This window comes from Lagopus leucura, unplaced genomic scaffold, assembly GCF_019238085.1.
Source record: "Lagopus leucura isolate 7727_CA_CO unplaced genomic scaffold, USGS_WTPT01 Super-Scaffold_100027, whole genome shotgun sequence".
Lineage (NCBI taxonomy): Eukaryota > Metazoa > Chordata > Aves > Galliformes > Phasianidae > Lagopus > Lagopus leucura.
The window spans coordinates 4722380-4740139 of record NW_024962278.1 but is presented as its reverse complement, the minus strand read 5'-3'; the positions used below and the strand labels follow the sequence as shown (position 1 = coordinate 4740139).

Sequence of the window (17760 nt, the reverse complement as noted above, 5' to 3'; positions counted from 1 at the left end):
GAATGTGTATGTTTGGTGGCCCTGCTAGGCAGGGGGGTTGGAACTACGTGATCCTTGGGGTCCCTTCCAACCCGGGTGATTCTGTGATTCTGTGATTCTGTGTGATCTTCTAAAAGAAAAGCATGAAAAATGCAGTCAGTGCACTTATATGTACATGTTATGATTTACTGAGTGAAGAAACAGGCTTTAGTATTTTATTGTTATCTTTTGAAGTATTAGCTGAACTCTCCTTTCTCAAGTGTGTGTTTTCCTGTACAGGATCTTGGTTCAATTACGCTCAGCTGTAACTGAAGCAGTCTAAAGAGCAAACACTAATGGTGCATCAACGTAGTTGGATTAGGACTATTTTTAAGAAAACGTGATCCTGTGTACACAAATGTGCTATGAGTTTGAGATGAGGTTCAAGATATCCCAGAAGCAACTCAGCACGCAGAGCAGCAACCAGCTGCTCAAAATTCCAGTGAAATTAAGAAGTTCAGATGATTCTAGACCCTTCTGTTCCCATTTCTGGAAGATAATTTACATTAAGTTTTTTACTTGACAAATGAGTTACAAGTCAAAGTCTCGCTTCACAGAAACAGAATAATTCAGATTGGAAAAGACTGCTGCACATACATACATCTCAGCTGGGTCATCAACACATTCCCCTAATCCAAGAACTATATTGAGTGCTAGGAAGGCTAGTTATGGGATATAAAAGCTAATTTCCTTCATTTGAAAAATAATTATTGTGACAAAAGAAGCATCAGTATGATTCTACATTCCCTGTGGATAAGAAAACCAAGGCCACCAACAGGTTTACAAATCAACCCAAGCTTCTTGTCACTTTCCCAATTCTCCCTGTTGTATCTCATACTTTGCACGACGGGCCAAAAAGTGTCAATTTTCTTTAGTGGACAGGCAGACATCAAGTGCAACACTGGTTGTTTTGGTTGATTGGGTAAGAAAAAGTGGAAGGTTGAAGGCAAAATTCCATCTTTTCTTTTTTTTCCACCCAAAGCCACAGAAAGAAAGTGTTTCAGAGCCCTAATATCCATTACCAATCCTGAAGAGTTTCAAGGCTATTTTAAAAAAAAACAAAAGATTCCTATGAAAAACAATTCCACTGAACCTACCTTGTATCATGATTCCCCATGATGTGTTCTTCCCCATCAATTCAGCTCCCCTAAGTTCTCTAAAGAAGGGATGGAAAATAGAAGGAGGAACACTACAGAAAAAACACCATTAGTAACTATTTCATTACCAGGTACTCTGTCAGGTACAGCCATCGTGACATCACCTACATGCATTTATACACACTAGGGTACAAATATCAGACCAGGTGTATATGTTGGCTGAGTCCCAGCTAACTGTTGAAATCGGATCAGATATGCACCATCAGCACCACGCATTTGGGTTTGCTGTGAACAAGAGAAAATCTGGTAGGCAGGCAGGGAGGAGGCTATGTAATATTTCAGTAAGCTGCAGACTGTCTGAAAGTAAGGTTGTCAGGCAAACACATCTATCTTGTGATGTAAACTCAGCTTATGAGAAGCTTAAGTGAACTTCAGACAATGTTTGATAAATTGAGTGCATGTATTTTCTTTGATGTATAATTTATAAAGCATTAATTCATAAAGCATCAAAAACACTGTTGAATTTTTCCACATCCGATAATCCAAGTGCTTCATTTGCATTGAATTGGCCCTAGAGCCACTGAAGGGTTCATTTGCATTAAAATCTTTATCTACATTTCCAAAAGCAGAGGAGGAGAGTGAAGGAGAAACCAAGACTCCCTAACAAATGAGCTCTGTATTACCAGATTTTTTTTCTTACAAAATAAGAGTACCAGGAGAGAGAGAAAAGGAAGAAAAAAACCCAACAAAACACATGATTACAGAATCATTGAAGAATACGCTGTCATCCTGAGAAAGGATGAAAATGTTTTTCAGCTTACAGTTTGAAGTGCGGCTGAGACTTAATATAAATAATCAATTCCAATTCAATTACAGTTAGCATTCTTTTACATGAAAGTAGTCTGTAAAAGCATAGTCTACCCACTCTCAACTACTTGGGTATTGTTGTTTGTTTTTGTTTTTTTTGTTGTTGTTTTTTTTTTTTTTTAAATCATAGAATCCTCAGAATTGGATGGGACTCAAAGATAATCTAGTCCAACTCCCCTGCAGTGAACAGGGATATCCACAGCTCGATCAGATTGTTCAAAGTCTGGTCTATTCTCACCTTTTAAGTCTTCAGGAATGGGGCATCAACCACGTCTCCAGTGCCTTACCACAAAAGACTTTTTCCTTACATCCAACCTAAATCTACCCTCTTTGAGCTTGGAGCCACTTCCCCTTGTCCTATCACCACAGATCCTTTCTTTCCTGTAGCTGCCATTTAGATACTGAAAGGCTGTTATTAGGTCATCTTGGAATCTTCTCTCATTCAGGCTGGAACACTCCAGCTCTTTCAGCCTGTCCTAGCAGGAGAGGTGTTCCATCCCGGGGATCATTTTTTGTGGCCTTTCTCTGGAACACTGCAACAGATCTACATCCTTCCTGCACTGAGGACTCCACATCTGGATGCCGTACCTCCAGGTGAGGCCTCACCAGCACAGAGCAGAAGGGCAGAACCACCTCCCATGACTCGCTGGCTGTACTTCTTTTGATGCAGCCCAGGATACAATTGGCTTTCTGGGCTGCAAGGGCACACTGCTGGCTCATGTCTAGCTTCTCATCCACTAGTACTCCCAGTCTTTTTCAGCAGGGCTGCACTCAATCCTTTAATTCCCCAGCTTTTCTTGTTAGTGGGCATTACTTCAACACAGGTGCAAGACCCTGTATTTGTATTTTCGAACCCCATGAGATTCTGCTGGGCCCACTGCTCAAGCCTATCTAGTTCCCTCTGGATGGCATCTCATCCCTCGAGCATGTTGACTGCACCCCACAGCTTGGCGTCATCTGCAAACTTGCTGAGGATGCACTCGACCTCACCATCAATATCACTGATAAAGATACTAGACAGCATTGGTCCCAGAATTGTTCCCCGGGGAACACTACTCATCACTGAACTCTATCCAGGCACAGAGCCACTGACCATCACTCTCTGGATTTACCTCTTTCGCTCAAGCTTGTGAATATTTATTCCTTCCCACTTCAGTGATTAAAATATGTGTGTTTGCATGCATTCATACTAACACAAATATTGTTAAGATATCTTGACCATCCCAGAAAACCTGAGCGAAAATACATTATGTCCTCTATAAAAAGATGGAAGATTTTCTTTTTTAAAATAAAAGGCTAAAAAAACCATAGAAATCAGCATAGCCATGGGAGCTCGTACCTAATGAAGAATTATTTTAGAGATTAAAAAAAGCACAGCAGGAATACTAAGTTGAAGTAAGTTGTCTATAAAGGTAGTAAGAAGAGTCACATTCCCCCACCTCCCTCATGACTTTGCAAGTTTTTTGAACTTTTAAGTTCAAATTCTAAAAATCATTGCAGAGTTCCAAAGATCAGTTTGTATATATGCCTCCATTCATCTAGGTAACAAATGCAGGAAAATGTATTTAGACAGATAAGAGCACAAGCAAACCAAGTGACAATCTGCGTCCTAAAAAAGAGAAAGCAAGCAGTAAATACTAAGCCTCTGGCTTCTGAAAAATCAGACACCATATTCCTTCTCTAACTTGAAGGACTCCATGAGCAAAACCCTATTGCAAATTATTAGCATTTCACTGTTAGGAAAACTTACGATAGAATAATGATTCGGACTTTTAATTTTAGTCATAAAAAGGAGTTTCCAGAACTGACCATCTTTTTCACCACGTTGTGAACTCCCCACTGTTACCATTGATCACCAGCCATTTCTGGAGAGGAGGGAAATAAGAACACTTCTTGTCTCCTTAGTAGCAAGATAGATATTGATTACTTGTCTGAAAGTAGTGCCAAGAACATGTTCTACCACCAAAGACTCCACCAGATCATTACTACTGAAAGCAGCCAACACGTGACTACTGCATGGGGGAAGGAGTAGGGAAAGGGAGAGAAGGAGGTAGCCAGAACTAAAACAATCCCTTGTACTAATTTATTTCTAGTTTAATCACAGAATACAAATTTCAGCTCTTGGTTTCCAGTGTATTCAACTATTCACTTTTTAGTGTTTAACTTGCATAGGTTTTGGTTGGTTTTTTTTTTTTTTTTTTTTCCAAGTATGAAAAAATTCAACATAAAATACTTTAAAAGAGGGATAACAAGAAAAGAAGCTGGATACACAGTTTTCAGGACTTCAAAGCAATAATGTTTTCTTACAGACAGACACGCAGCAGAGATTGCTTGAGGTAAGATATCTTGGTGCAATACCGACTCATCAGAAGTACTAATAAAAGGGCTGACTTGCAAAATAAAAAGAACAAGACTGTATTTTAGTCTAAAAAGTAATTAAGGACAAGATGAGGAACACTAAAACTAGTGAGTTTTAAAGGTGAAAATCCTTTAAGGTGAGACTTACTAAAATCAGTGATTTGAAAAAAATTATGGCAACAACAAATCAAGTTTTTTCTCTGTGATCAGCACTGAAGTCACAAGTTGTACAGAGTGATGGAGATCATTTGTACATTATATAGGACACAGACAACAGCACCACAAGCTTTTCTGTGCCTTTTCACTGAACCCTCAAGAAATGTAGCTGATGGCACACATACAACAACTGGCAAAGAACAGCCTATCATTACTTACAAAGCTTTAAAGCCAGTGAAAAGGGTATGTTGAATGGAATCATAGCTCTTAGAAAAGACTTCAAGAGTGCTGAAACACTGCAGCTTTTATACAAAATAATGAAGTTATGTAAACATAAATCAGTAGGGGAAAAAAAATAGAGATCTTTCAAATCTCCAGCTAAATTTACTTTCCGAACAACAGGATAGCAGAAGGTTGTACTTATTCTTTTCAGGAATAGAGTTTATTTTTTTCAGAGTACTGGATCCATGATGCAAACGGTACCGAGAACGTAGCCGTGTCTTTGCTATTGCTGACCAGCACTTGCAGAATGTCAAGGCCTCTCTTCCTCATGCTGTCCCTTCAGCTCAGGATGAGGTACACGAGCAGCTGAGAGGAATAGGAACAGCAAGGACACCAGACCCAGACTGACCAAAATGATATCCCGAGACAGCATGTTCAGCTACAAAAACTAGGAGAAAGAATGAATTGTGGTATTTGTCTTTCCAAGTAAAGATTCCACATGATAAAACCCTGATTTCCTGAAAATGATTGAACATCTGCCTGCTAATGAGAAGTACTCAATGAACTTTAGTTTGCATTGCTCATGTACACAGATTCTGCTTTGCCTAAACTGTCTTGATCTCAGACCACTAGCTTTCACTCTTTTACCCTTCCAATCCTCCTCCGTAACTCACTGAGAAGGAAGTGGGCAAGCAACTTTCTAGGGCTCAGCTGGCTACTGGGTTTAACCTGTACGTATGATTAACCAGTTCTAAACATTAAGTATTAATAAATGGTTTATTCATCTTTCTATACAGCAATGATTTTTTTTTTTTTTTTTAAATGAAGCATTTCAATGCATCAGATGACTACTAAGCTGCAATCAAGTATTTACAAAGCAGTTCATCTCATAATAGATTCTTAAACCTACCTTCTATATCTGCTAGTTACCAGCTAATGTCTACAAGATCAGTAGTTGGACTTCTGTCAAACAATATCCATTCTCTCTATGGATCTGTTACTATTGCAGCTTTACCAGCTCTAAGAAGCAGTACTAACAGTTCTCCATAAAAGATGAAAACAAAATGGGAACAAAATATATGTAAGATCATCTTAGCATACAAAACGTGGCAAGATTAATGCATTAACTAGCTGTGATATATATATAATCTAGATATTAATATATATATAATAATAAAATAAATCTAGAAATTAAGTCCAAACTATGAACACAGCAAAGTTTCAGAAGAACTTCTCAAAATCAGTAGAAATCTGAAATAAGCAGTGAACTCCCATTGATGCCATATTTCTTATAACATCAAGTTAGTTGGTTGTTCATTATTTTGCACATCAGAACCAGTTTATCGTTCAGATGTTTGTGTTATTATTACAGTCAATCACAAGCTGTCAAAAAAATTAATTTTTGTCCCAGCACAACAGGACAGTGCACTGAAACAAATCCTGTAATTAGAGTACCTTCAAGCAACTGTGAAATTTTTATTGAGTTATTTAATAATTGATGTTATACCTCAACAAGGGAAAAGTAATTCCTACTTCCTGTTATCTTTGCCATTTCTCCCAAACTTCAGCATCATGACTGAAGTGCCAAGGTTCTAAACCCTTTATGCAAACCTTTAGGCACATTCCTGCACCCAGCATAACTTGAATACATACATATTAATGGCAATGACTGCATTTCCATGTACTCCTGGAAAAACTTGTAGGAAAAAAGACTGTCTTTTCCACTTCATTGTGAGATCAAGGCTGAGACAATATAATCCTCTTCCCCACTTCCCTTTTGTTCTCTTATTCAACATAATGACTTTTCTTACCTCAGGGCATTATCAGAAAGACCAAGAGGACTTCTTCCCCCATAAAGTATCTTCAATTTTAAGTTGCACTACAAAATAAAAACTGAGTTCAATCTTTATTTGAACACAGTTAATACTACCAAGTGTTTCAGCATTGCTGTAGTGAGTAATAGCATTCTCACTGCTATTTTGAATCATCCACATTATGAATGAAAACGCAGTGAACTTTCTTGGATTACTTCTACAAGAGAAAAAAAAAAAAAACAAAAAAACAAAAAACAAGAACACAAAATGGAAAACCGAAGGGATTTCAGGTACCAATATGAACAGGATTTAGTGACCTGGGTTACTTATGCAAGTCTCTGAGAGGGTCATTCTTCAATTGAATGAATGACTCTATGCAGTAACTGACACACAGAATGTTCTCATTCCCAACAGTTCATAATTATTTGCTACCTCGAGTTCATTTGGAGAGTGCAGTGTGAGGTAGGCTTGCTGCGTGCACAAGGCCCCAGCACAGCATACAGCCATTTCATCTTCTGTGAGACGCAGCACCTCATACACATGCAAACCCTTAACAAAATACTTCAATTTTAAAACAAGAAGCCATTTATTTGCACATGGATCAATGACGCACAGAGTAAAAAATAAACATTTCCATTTTCTGAAAAAGGAGAATAATTTTAATCAATGAACATACCTAGAGATTTTCTGTCCAAATAATCTGATACAAAGAGAAATTGGTTCTGTAATCATTTATATAGTCCTCTAGGGAAGGAAGAGCTCTCCGAGTGGGCTCCTAGCCTTTCAGAAGCTATGATAAGCTTGTCATAACCCGCTACAAAAGTTACTGTTATCCCCTGCTAGCATACAATATGCAAGAAACATTGTCAGATTGTCTCTAAAAGCATATCTGGTTTTGGTTCACTTCCTCTCCAGTTTTTCCCATATTGTCACCCCAGGTACTTACAGCTCTAACATTTAGGAAGCTCACTTCAAAGCAGGTAAAGCACAGCAGTTTAAAGATTACTACAAAACTTGCAAAGATGCTAAAAGAAAATTTGAGAACACCTTCTCAATAAATCCCTTATTTTCTTAGAAACTCTTCAGTCTCCATCTGTGATAAAACAGAGGTTGTTCTTTGCCTGTCATAGGTAGGAAACTAGTCATGCACCCAAAACACATGATAAAAAAAAAAAAAAAAAAAACCAAAACCACACACCACTCAACTATTGCCCACAGAACTCTGTGCATATCAGTATTCTTTTCCAAGGAAGACTGAAGTGCTACAGAGAAATGTTAAACTGTTTTTTTGATGACATCGCATTACCTCCAACTCTTTCTTTTTTCAACATGAGTAAAATGCTACTACTCAGTTAAAGCCCTTTTACCTTAAGTCTCCTGCAAGATTTAAAAATTGAGACTTTCACCTTCAAGTACTTTGGCAGAATTGGTTGATGCATTCACGATATAGAAATCTCCCAAACAAAATCAACTGAAATACTTAAACTGCACAGAGAAATCTGAAAATACTGAACTGTAAACACCATGCAGTCTTCAGGTTTATCAGATTTACAAAAGATACAAATACAGCAACTTGTGGTGCTAATAGTTCAAAGAACAACTACACAGCAAAGGGGATAAAAACTGATATGTAGCTCACACAGCAGAAACAATTTCATGTACTGTCATTAATTATTAAATGAATGTACAACAGTGAAGGGCAGAACGTTATCAGCCTTGAGAAACAAAAGGTGTGATACTCATGTCTTTTCTTCTCTATTTTTCTTTAAACTATAGAGCACTTTTCATTTACCTATGAAATAAAACCCACTAGTGTTACACTTTTACTCTAGTTCATCTCAATTAAGAGGTTAAAAAGCAGTGTTACTTCCTCTCAATTGCAAATCAACCACAGCCGCAGCACAACACTCTCACTATTCAGTTTTACGTTATTTTCACTCTACATCAAAACATTTGGCAAAATTCTTGTTTTGTTACACTGCAACGTAGCAGGAGATCAGTCACAACATCATGACATTATTTAGCTCATTATTCAGGGAAAACTGACACTCAACCCTTCTTTGTTATGTGCGCAGACAGCAGTGCTAATTAGTTATTTAATAACGGTATTCGTAACCAGGCAGGTTCATCCTAGGTTCCCTTTCTCTGACTAGTGGCTTTACACAGACTGCATGTCTTCGCTGCAATGATCAGAAAGTGAAAATTACAGTTCAAAAGCAGACATTGTCAAAAAATGACATTTTGTACTCAGAAGTATAAAAGCCATTTACATTTAATTAAACCCTACCTTAAACACCACAGTTCTGCTTTGCTGTATCTTGACTCCTACATGTATTTCTTGAAAGCATCTCCAGTTATCAACACCTACTGGAACAAAACAGGAGAACTGTAACAAAAATGCTCTAATTCTGTAACAGTTTAGTATAAGAAGATTCCTATACAATATATCTATTACTAATGAGCTGGGACATATCTGACAGGAAATAAGGTCTTCAAGAACCTGACTTTCTCCGAGTTAGAAATGAGAATAACTCCAAATCTACACTAACATTCTAGATACAAAGAAGCAATCTTTCCACCAGATAAATACCGGGTATCTATACACTTGTTCATAAGATTGATTTTTATTTCTTCAAGAAGAAAAACTTATTTTACATCCTTTCTCTCACACTAATCCCTTACATTTACTCATTCTAGCACTTGGCTAGAAAAACATGTCTTGAAAGCATATCTTCTGGTCTCTATGGCTTATCACAGAACATACCAAATTTACTCCAGCACTTTCATTGACTTGACAAATTGTCAGAAGTATCAAGAGGAGGGGAAAGCAAAACAGTTACAAAAAAAAGCAACAGCTGCTATAAACTCAAGGAACCCCATTTAAATATAGAAACACTTGAATATAATTACTGCACATGTTCTTTAAGGGAAATATAGTTTGTGTGCCATCAGCTAAAACCCAGAGTCAGCCTGAACACTAGCATCAACTGATCTGACTTACAGTCTGAGGTCTAAGCAATGAAAAAAACAGGGAAAGCTTTTTTTAAAAAAATAAAAAATAAAAATAAATGATTATTTCAAGTTAGTATAGATTTCACGTGTAATGGTTTGGACCAAAGCAGAACTAGTTGGAATTTCCCCTCTTGCTCTTCAATATGTATTCTTTTCCAATCAATACTTTATAGCAGAACAACACTGAAAAGAAATGCTCAAATGCAGGTCACCCTGAGCAAGTTGCAAAATCTGTTTGCTTGTTTTATTTACTGTGTTAAAAGCAGCAAAAGCTTCTGAGATCTCCATATAGTTCTTAACAGCCTTTTATTACAATAACAGCATAAATGGATACGCGATAAGACATATTAGAAGGAAACAATTCATTCCCTCTCAGAACAAGAGTTTCAGCAAAGCTGTTACACAGCTGCACTCCTACATTTCATATTCTATATTACTTTCACATACAGGACACCCAAACTAGCTAATGTTATAAAATTCTGAAAGGAATAATCAGTAGAAAAAACATGTTTTCCTAGAGCTTCAAGCAGAAAGGCTTGACAACAGCAAACTATTGTTCACATACAGACCTGTTATAAAAATGAACTTACACAAACAATTAGCATTGCACATCATAGGAAAAGATCAGTTTAATACAACCAAAAAGCCCCTAATACATCACGCAGCTTCCAAAACAAACTGGGTGACAAGCGTTGCAAGCAAATAAGTACAATACACTCATATCTCTTCTACTTCACAGAAATCTCTGCTCTGTACTGTATTTGTTATGTGCAGTATATAATGGTAGTGACACACTGGAACAAGTTGCCCAGAGAGGCTGTGGATGCCCCTTCCCTGGAGGCATTCAAAGGCCAGGCTGGACTGGAAGTTTAGCAACCTGGTCTAGGGGGAGGTGTCCCTGCCTATAGCGGTGGGTTGGAACAAGATGATCTTAAAGGTCTCTTCCAACCCAAATCGTTCTATGATAACATGTGCAGTAACACCCAGAACTCAGACTACCAGACACCATATATACACTTACACATAAGGCAACAAGACAGCTCTTACTATAAAAGCAACATTCTGGACCATATGAGAAAGAGCATTCTGTTGAATTCTTATGGGTTCACAGTCTATAATGATACAACATCACAGTTTTATACAACACTGTCAGTGACTGGGGCTGGTTATGCAAGAACAGATGGAGGCAACAACAGGAGAACATGAGAACATTCACCCCAAAGCTAATTATCAAGAGAAAAATATTTCCACTATGGCAGATAAAAAATACTTCTGCAAAATACATTTGGTATACTTTAAATCAATCTAAAAAACAACTTGTATAGCACAAATTGGATATAATTATTTCAAAAATATATACACCATATATTCAGGATATAAAAAAGCTGAAGATAGTTGGGACAGAATCAAAAGAAAAATCAAACCTACTAGTCCCAGTAGGTATGTCCTTCTAACAAATAATATACAGGTACTTAAGTGAACTGTTCAGAAGACTGAAAACATCTGAAGAAAACATCTAAGTGCACTATTTTTTCTATTTAGAGAAACAATAAACTGTTTCACGTATGATTCCTCTATTGGCTGAATTGCAAAAGTAGTACTACACGGCTGTTAGAACATTTTAACATTTATAACATTTTAAACATTTGTTTAAGGCATTTAATTTGAATACTGAAACTTTGCAGAGTCAAAAGATCTGAAAGATGGTTTAAGGACATCTGAAACACAGTGACATTCTCATGCATTCTTATTTCCTTATGTAAGAGTACTCCATCTCATATATTAGAAAACAGCACTAGATGTGCAATAAGAGTTCACATTGATTATAACACCTGTTACCAAACAGTTGCTTAATTTATTTCACTTCATATATTTCAATTTGCTACAGAGGTTCTTTAAGCACTCTACGTACATTCATTCCCTCATCACTTCACCTGGCAGATTAAAAAACAACAGAACAATGACAAAATGACTATCCTGTTGTCACAGCAGCTTGGAACTTTTTGAAATCTAGGCCAGCATGACGGCTGTTACTGGAGACCAGGTAGATAGATTACCTCATTCATCCATCTGCTCTGTAATGGAACAGAAAGGAAGGGCTGGCACAACTTGTGGTCCACCCACAATTCCTGTACCTCAGACTGATGCTTTGCATGGGTACAGACTATACTGTCACAAGACAGCAAATATTAAAGCAGTACCGAGGTTCTTTCACCTTTAGTTATTTAGAACTCCCAATCCATGGGGAAAAAAAAAAGAAAAAGGAAGAAGTATATCACCCCATGCTCCCTTAGGGCAACAGTAAAAACAAAAGAGAAGGGCAAAACAAATATTTCTGTAGCTGTATTCAATTAACTTTTTAAAATACATTGCAGAACAATTAGCTACTCTACTATTAAAGTTCCAGGTACAAACTCTCAATATGCCTTACCCTTTCTGAAATGCCAAAGGAAGATGTAGGCTTTATTTTGTAGCATAAATAACAATAATCGTAAATAACTTTAAATAACCTTTACAATGCGCTTTAAACCGTGCTTCAGAAGAGGAAAGCCATTCAACACCCTGTACTGAAGTAATCTATCATGTCTACAATTGACACATACTCTGTTTTAACTCTAATAGCTTTCCATGAACCTTTAATTACAATATTGTGATGTGTGTGTCTAAACACTGAAAGAGATACACATCTCAGTGACCAGAATTTCAACAATAAGGTTACTAAGTCTCTGCTCAAGAATCCAGCAGTGCTAGTCACTGTTATATCAGACACTTACAGCATACAGATTTCTCAATGTGAGGGCTGTTCCAAAAGCAATGCCTCCTATTTTTACTTTTTATGTCATTCCACAACATCAGAGGTGGACGTTGGTGGGATGGTAGTAGAGGGTCCTTCCCACTAATACCTCCTTACATTTAGTTACCACGTGACAGATGGCAGAGAAGGGGCAATATAACAAATCAATGTCTGATATAGAAATGCAGATGAAGAAAAAGCATGGAACTGAATTCTTCCATGCAGAAAAAATGGCACCCTCTGACATGCACCAGCACTTGCTGAGCATTTATGGAGAACAAACATTCTGTGTGGGCACCGTGTGGCAGTAGGCGTTGTGCTTCAGCTGTGGCAACAGTGACAGGATGTCATCTCTCCACTGTTGCAGATTTTTCAAGCACAGCATCAAGGTTCTTGTCTATGACTGGAAAAAAATGCATAGCTAATGGTAGTGACTATGTTGAAAAATAGTGTTTTCTGGCTGAGAGTTTGCTCTATTAAAAAAATGTTTGCCGTACTTTTTGTTGCCTTTTTAGTTTCCATGGAAATAAAGAATAAATAGGAGACACTACTTTCAGAGCACTCTATGTATTATAAGCCAAGTAGGCTATTCTGACCATTTTTTATTCAGTCTCCAAAGCCACTCAGACTGAAAACGGCTAAACGGTTAAATAATTGCTCAAGTTTTGCATCTGAAAGTCATATACAGTTACCATTTTTTTTTCCTCTAATTGCATAAAGCATGAGAACATCTTGTTAGGTGAAGCATCATTAAAGCACTCGGATCACATTTGAGGAGAAACCAGCAGCACATGCATATGTGTATTAACAGATAAATGTAGCATTCTTTCCACCTCACCAAATTCCCATCCACCTGCTTGCCTTTCAGTGGTTTCTTCTTCCTGAGGGGCCCATAGATGCAGAAAGAAAAGGATAAACCCAAACAGACCACGGTCTCAATTTAATAATGAGAGGGTATGGAAACTGAATTAATTACTTCAGTGACACTTGGCCCCACAAGGGTGACCCAAATACACAGGGAATTTCATCAACTTCTCTCCATTTAAGTCTTCATCTTTGACTTAAATTTCCTTCTATCTTGTCATCATAACCAAATATCTTGTTCTACAGAGGGTCAACCATTCATGTAGATTTAACTTAAAGCAATTTAGACTGTGCCAGAAAGTTAACAACATAGAAATAACGCATGTATCTCTCAGGAAGCATAATCAGAGCTCATTAATGTGCAAGGTTTTTGGTTTATTTTTTTTTTTTCCTTTTTAATTCATGCTTTTTAATTTGAATTAAAACAAACTTTTCACAGAATCACAGGATCACCAAGGTTAGAAAAGACCTTCAAGATCATCCAGTCCAGCCATCCTATCACCAGCAGTACTCACTAAACCATGTCCATCAACACAAAATCCAAACTTACCAGACTCATCAGATCTTCTAACAGATACCTAACCTAAGCAGCAAACACTTCACTCACTTTACTAGTGAGCAAATTCCACTTTTCCTTTGCATTTTTCTTCACAGAAGTACAAAGCAACACTTCAATAAAAAGAGTGAAAGGAGATCAAGGCTGTTGCACATATATTGATACTATTTATGAGTCTCACTGTCCTAACAACTATAAATAAATAAAACACTCAATGGATAACTTCTACCTTGATCTAAAATGTGCCATTACTGTGGCACGATATTGGAACAGAAGGAAAAAAGGATTGGGCCACGAATTTTTCATGCCTACAGTTTATTTTGTCTGAACAAGAATTACTTTCACAAAAGTATTTTGACTACTTTGAATGAAGTCATTTAATACATTTATAAATGCAACCTTCAGTACAACATGAGATGCTGATTTATAACGTATAAGTAAGTAAGAGGACACCTCACTTACAGAAAACTATAAGCTAGCAAAAAATTCCCCCCCACACCCCCCCAAAAAAAAGAACAGGCAGCATGTTGAAGCCATATGAAGTAACGATGATGTCCCAGTTGATTTTAAGAAGCCTCACAGAATGGGATCTGATGTTTCCAGGTTGTAAGCTTATCAGCTTTGACACTTAAGTATGAAGATGACAAATCTTTTGTTCAGTGCATTACATACAAGTTGTCATCACTTTCAGTTTCCACGTTTCCAGCATGTACTCCTCTGGAGATATTCAAGACCCACCTGGAAACCTACCAGCGCAGCCTGCTGTAAGGAGCCTGCTTATCAGGGGATGGGACCAGATGACCTTTAGATATCCCTTCCAAACCCTACAATTCTGCGATATACATTGAGCACAAGTCGTCTGTAGTCACAATCAACTCCCATTGATGACTAGACAGCAGGTAATAGAAACCCAGCCATTATGTGAGCAGTTTACAGTCTGTGGTACACATTGCAAATGTTTCCAGCTTCACAGGAACACAATTAAAACATTTTCTCAAGTATATGACAATGTATGGATTAGAAGATTTTTCCATTTCAACACGGCTGTTTTATTTTGTTTTTGTAAACAAAATTAGCAAGATACCAAAGACAGCTAGGCCTAGAAGACCATACTGCACAATAACTGTGTTAGACATTTATAAATGTTAACAAAGAAAATGAAACATCAGAAAATGAGAAATTAGAAGATTGATTTTACTGATTATCTTCTTTTTAATAGAACTGAATGATGGAAGTTCCTACATAACCATTCTTTACAAATGCACATTGATTCAATTCGCCAAAATAAACAAAAACACTCAAAATAGATTTTACTTCAGCAAACTCAGGCTTTGAAGTGAATAGCAGAGCAAAAATAAAAGTATTAGCATTAATAATTGCTAAGAAAGGAAATTCTACAAAATATGTAACAGTGGGAAATGAAACAGCATTTCAGTGCACAATTGTATATTCATAGAGCTTCTTGCAGCCCATGATGCCAGAAGCAGTGGATTAACCTAGTTTCTGCGGGCACAAAACTAGAAACTATTGCTGAGTGCAGCTGTCAGAGCCACCTGCATATCTTTGGCTCCATTCAAGTCTCTGAAGTAAGCCAAAGGGTGATTTCAGGATGCTGCCGAGTCCACTTCAATTCATGTTTGTTAAAATAAATAAATAAAAAAGAGTGAGCAGTAATAACTAGGGAGACTGACAGCTGCTAACAATGTCTGCCTGGAAGGTTGGTTATGCAGAGATGAAATCATTTGTGCTTGTAGTCTTCCAGCATATAGAATAACTCCAGTCTGACCTTTGTTTTCACTTGTATACTTAAGATGGCCTTCTCTGCCTTATTTAGAGCATGTTCGGAGCAGTCAGTCAGCAAGCTGCTACTGCCAAGATTAAAAAGCAAGCAAAGGCAATTGCATGGAAAAAATTCAAGTCTCACACAGATAAAGGAGAAATAAGATAGCAATTTCCAGCTACCAGCAAGTTAAGTTCAGACAGTCCAAAACAGCACAGGAAAGTTCTGATGCTTATCTAAACTCTTTCAGATATCCTCAAATGTAAATCTGGAGCAGAAATCAGGCTGACTTGGTGAAGTTTATCTATGCCAGTTCACTGCTCACTACCTCCTTGTTCACCAAACCAGAGAGGAAACCCACTGGATTTACCTCCAGGCTGCATAGGTGGTAATCACACAACATGAAGAACAGAAATTATTATCAAAGACTTGTTTCCTTAATAGTTCTTATTCACAAAGATACATTTACTCAACAGAACACAAGAACAATCCTGTTTTGCCAACTGCACGCCTATAGATTAGACGCCAGGCTGCCCTGTCCCAGAAGTGCTGCCCTGACCTCCCTGTTCTGGGAGCACGCTCCAGTGTATTGCAGATACACACAAGAACTCATGAAACCTAAAGAAGGCAAAGCCTGGTAGGTTCACAAACACATGATGACCAAGAACAGAAATCCCGATGAGCTTATGTGCTCATCCCACTAGCTCTGTGCTCCTCTCACTAGTTCCTACTTTTAATGCTATCTTTTAGACTACTTCAAGCTTTTCCGGTAAAGTGCACATGCTAGAAAAATTAACCTGCAAAACAATTAATTCCTATGTAAATACTGAAACAGCTCAGGAGATAATACTGAAAATACTTCCCTTAGTTATCTAAATAACAAAATCTATATTGTGGGAAAAAAAAAAAAATGGAGACTGTTCTGATGGACACATCTGTCCTATATAAAAAATCATGGCAAACCCTCCTCCTGTTTCTTGCATTGTGGAGGTTTAAGTACATAGAGACACAGTTCAAGACACTTAAGCTAGGTCTAAATTATTTTCCTTATGTAATATGCTTATCTCAGCAGCATAACATCTGGATTAGATCATCTCTGCCAACAAATTCTCTGTCCAGCAGTGATCTATATGATATATATTTTAACAAAGACAATGATGGGGCTTTCAGTGCCAGACAGCTGTGCCAGCTTTAGGTAACAGCTGTGGGAGAACTGTAATACCTATCACAACTCTGCTACAACTACAGATGAACCAGCAGAGCAGATTGCATGAATGCTCACTTCTCAGTATGCCTCAAAGTGAATTTTTTTTTTCATGGTTTAATCACTTCCCACTAAGGAAACTGAACCTTTTTGCATTGACAAGATTAAGACAATTCTACAAACCTTTCTGCCAGCTCTGCTTTCTGAGCAAGCTCTCGGACAGCAGAATCCAAGACCCTCACATCTATTTCTATAGGGACAATACAATTAAATCACTGTACACCCTTACAGCCCTGCAGCCAATATAAACTTGAGTATCTTCATAAGAGTAAAACAAAAAGAGAACATACAGGCAACCGAGTCCAGTTCTGGCACCTAAGCCACTGCTGTCCTCAGAAGCAGCCACACATGCCTGGGGCAATCCCACAGAGCAGACTTGCACAAGGGCAATGCTATGTGCCCTGCCTCACAGCACACAGCCCTTGTGCATGCTGTATAGCCCAGCAGTCATCCTACCTTATCCCCGTAATTGGGGAATTTGGGTACCTCACAGTTTCAAATCAGAAGTATTGTCTGCATTTACATTGATTTTAGACAGGATCAGAATGAAATCAGATTGCAGAGTAAAGAATCTCCAAATTAGGTACTAATCTGAACTAGAAGTCAAAGCATAAGTAACCTAGATATGTTTTGACTCTCATTCAGAAAAGCAGCAGGCTTCAGTCCGCTGTTGCCATAACTAAAGCCCCACGTTAAAACTTATCAGTTAGCTCTGATATAAACCACGCAGCTTTTGTTATTTCTGTTAATGACCCACAGCTCCTTAAAGCAGATTTACATGCAATGAAGTTTAAGATACAGCTTTTACCAAGGATTCACACACCCTGATATGGCAATAACTTAATGTATTTAAACCTGATTCATCTTGTCTCTGTAGCATTTATTTTCATTTGCTCCAGCTGGATACAGAAGCACATCTGATGCATCTTATTTTTATAAATTTGCAGCACAATTAAGC

At 37.6% G+C, this 17760-nt stretch overlaps 2 long non-coding RNA genes across 5 annotated transcripts in view; both read right to left on the bottom strand.

Moving 5' to 3' along the window:
• LOC122185150 overlaps nucleotides 1-17760 on the bottom strand; it is a 254379-nt gene that overhangs the window by 191584 nt on the left and 45035 nt on the right. The window lies entirely within an intron of this gene.
• The window catches only part of LOC122185151, a 62013-nt gene that overhangs the window by 8325 nt on the left and 35928 nt on the right, over nucleotides 1-17760 (bottom strand). The window contains exons 2-3 of the long non-coding RNA XR_006180764.1: nucleotides 8820-8896; nucleotides 6530-6597 (exon numbers count right to left, since the gene is read on the bottom strand). This is a non-coding gene — a long non-coding RNA (uncharacterized LOC122185151). The remainder of the gene's footprint in view (nucleotides 1-6529; nucleotides 6598-8819; nucleotides 8897-17760) is intronic.